Here is a 3,729-nt window from a genome sequence, read left to right as displayed (position 1 = left end):
GTTAGTCAAGTCAAAATTTCAATTTAAAAACTTTATCTTTTCAAATCTCTTTCAAAATCAATACTTTTTCATTTTTTTATGATTTTCAAATTTCATTCTTAAAATTTTTCAAAATCTTTTTCATTTTTCTTTTAATGTTTTCGAAAATTTTAAAACTAATTTTTCAAAATCTTTTTCTTACTTTTATTTCATATTTTCGAAAATCCTTGCTAACAATTAATGTTTTGATTCAAAAATTTCAACTTTGTTATTTTCTTGTTAAGAAAGGTTCAATCTCTAAATTTTAGAATCATATCTTTTAGTTTCTTGTTAGTCAAGTCATCAGCTTTAATTTTAAAAATCAAATCTTTTTAATTTCTTTTTCAATTTTTTTTCAAAATAAATTTCAATCATATCTTTTTAAAATTTTAATTTCAAAATCTTTTTCTAACTTCTTATCTTTTCAAAATTTATTTTCAAATCTTTTTCAACTAACTACTTGACTTGTTTGTTTTAATTTTAAAAAGTTTACTATTTCTTATCTTTTTCAAAACCACCTAACTACTTTTCCACTTATAATTTTTGAAAATCACTAACCACTTTTTTAAAATTCTTTTTAATTAACTAATTGTTTTAAATTCTAATTTTATTTTATTTCTTTTAATATTTTCGAAACTAACTTAATTAATTAAATAAAAATAAAAATGTTTTTCTTTTCCCTCTTCTTAAAATTCGAATACTCTCTCTCTCATCTCTTTCTATTTATTTTATTTAATCACTAACACTTCTCTTCTACTCATAATTCGAACCCCTCTCTCTTCTCTCTGTTCGAATTACTCATCTCCTCTCTCTTCTCATTCTTCTATTATTCTATTCTTATACTCACATAAAGGAATATCTATACTGTGACATAGAGGATTCCCATTCTCTCTTTGTTCTCTTCTTTTTCATATGAGCAGGAATAAGGATAAGGAAATTCTTGTTGAAGCTGATCTTGAACTTGAAAGGACTCTGAAGAGGAAGCTAAGAGAAGCTAAAGCACAACACTCAGGAGAGGACCTTACAGAAAATTTCAAAAAAGAAGCAGACATGGCAGCCGAACCCAACAACAATGCTAGAGATGCAAGGAAGATGCTTGGTGACTTTACTGCACCAACTTCCAACTTCTATGGAAGAAGCATCTCAATTCCTACCATTGGAGCAAACAACTTTGAGCTTAAGCCTCAATTAGTTTCTCTAATGCAGCAGAATTGCAAGTTTTATGGACTTCCATTGGAAGATCCTCATCTGTTCTTAGCTGAATTCTTGAAAATCTGTGACACTGTTAACACTAATGGGGTTAATCCTGAGGTCTACAGACTTCTGCTTTTCCCCTTTGCTGTAAGAGACAAAGCTAGAATATAGTTGGACTCACAACCTAAAGAAAGTATGAACTCTTGGGAAAAGTTGGTCAATGCTTTCTTGGCCAAATTCTTTCCACCTCAAAAGATGAGCAAGCTTAGAGAGGAAGTCCAAACCTTCAGACAGAAGGAAGGTGAGTCCCTCTATGAAGCTTGGAAAAGATATAAGCAATTGATCAGAAGATGTTCTTCTGACATGCTTTCAGAATAGAGCATCTTAGGTATATTTTATGATGGTCTGTCTGAATTATCCAAGATGTCATTGGACCACTCTGCTGGTGGATCTCTTTATCTGAAGAAAACCCCTGCAGAAGCCCAGGAACTCATTAAGATGGTTGCAAATAACCAGTTCATGTATACTTCTGAAAGAAATCTTGTGAATAATGGGATGACTCAGAAGAAATGAGTTCTTGAGATTGACACTTTGAATGCCATATTGGCTCAAAACAAGATATTGACTCAGCAAGTCAATATAATTTCTCATAATCTGACTGGAATGCAAGCTGCATCCGGCAGTACTAAAGAAGCTTCCTCTGAAGGAGAAGCTTATGACCTTGAGAATCCTGCAATGGAAGAGGTGAATTACATGGGAGAATCCCATGAAAACACCTATAATCCTTCATGGAGAAATCATCCAAATTTCTCATGGAAGGATCAACAGAAGCCTCAACAAGGCTTCAATAATAATAATGGTGGGAGAATTCGGTTTGGCAATAGCAAACCTTTTCCATCATCTTCTCAGCAACAGACAGAGAATTCTAAGCAGAGGCTCTCTGACTTAGCAACCATAGTCTCTGATCTATCTAAGACCACTCTCAGTTTCATGACTGAAACAAGGTCCTCCATCAGAAATTTGGAGGCACAAGTGGATCAGCTGAGTAAAAGAGTTACTGAAACTCCTCCTAGTACTCTCCCAAGCAATACAGAAGAGAATCCAAAGAGAGAGTGCAAGGCCATCAATATGTCCAAAGTGGCCGAACCTATAGAGAAGGAAGAGGCAGTGATTTCCAGTGAGGAAAACCTCGATGGACGTCCACTGACCACTAAGGAGTTCTCTAATGAGGAATCAAAAGAATCTGAGGCTCATACAGAGACCATAGAGATTCCACTGAACTTACTGTTGCCATTCATGAGCTCTGATGAGTGTTCTTCCTCTGAAGAGGATGAAGATATTGTTGAAGAGCAAGTTGCTCGGTGTCTAGGAGCAATCATGAAGCTAAATGCCAAGTTATTTGGTAATGAGACTTGGGAGGATGAACCTCCATTGCTTATCAATGAACTGAATGCCTTGGCTCAGCAGAAATTACCTCAGAAGAAACTGGATCCCGGAAGATCTTAATACCTTGTACCATAGGTACCATGACCTTTGAGAAGGCTATATGTGACCTGGGGTTAGATATAAACCACATGCCACTCTCTGTAATGGAGAAACTAGGGATATTTGAGGTACAAGATGCAAGAATCTCATTAGAGATGGCAGACAAATCAATGAAACAGGCTTATGGACTTGTAAAGGATGTCTTAGTGAAGTTTAAAGGCCTTTACATCCCTGCTGACTTCATAATCCTAGACACTGGGAAGGATGAGGATGAATCCATCATCCTTGGAAGACCCTTCCTAGCCATAGCAAGGGCTGTGATTGATGTGGACAGAGGAGAGTTAGTCCTTCAATTGAATAAGGACTACCTTGTGTTTAAGGCTCAAGGATCTTCTTTTGTAAACATAGAGAAAAAGCATGAAAAGCTTCATCAAATTCTCTCCATACAGAGCCAAACAGAGCTCCCACACTCAACTTCTAAGTTTGGTGTTGGGAGGCCACCATTAAGCTCTGAGTTTCGGTGAAGCTCTCTAAGAGCTCACTGTCAAGATATTGACATTAAAGAAGTGCTTATTGGGAGGCAACCCAATGTTATTTAATTATATTTATTTTTTTATAGACATTTGTTTTCCATTGCCATGTTATGTTTTCTTTAGGTTGATGATCATGTGGAGTCACAAAAATAGCTGCAGAATTAAAGCGAAATCTAAAACAGCATCAAAAATAGCACACCCTGGAGGACAGGTTTACTCGCGTTTAAACGCCAGTAAGGATAGTATAATGGGCGTTTAACACCCAGTCTGGAAGCATTCTAGGCGTTAAACACCAGAATTGGCAGACAGACTAGCGTTTAACGCCAGGAAAGGCAGTAGAGCTGGCGTTAAACGCCAGAAATGCCACATAGAGGGCGATTAAAGGCCAGAAAAGTGCAGGGACTAGAATTCCTTGACACCTCAGGATCTATGAATCCCACAGGATCCCCAGCTATCCAAACTCACTCTCTCTCCTTTTCACACCTTTCCATAACACTCT

This window comes from Arachis ipaensis, chromosome B08, assembly GCF_000816755.2.
Source record: "Arachis ipaensis cultivar K30076 chromosome B08, Araip1.1, whole genome shotgun sequence".
NCBI lineage: Eukaryota > Viridiplantae > Streptophyta > Magnoliopsida > Fabales > Fabaceae > Arachis > Arachis ipaensis.
Note: the sequence above shows the minus strand (reverse complement) of the source record.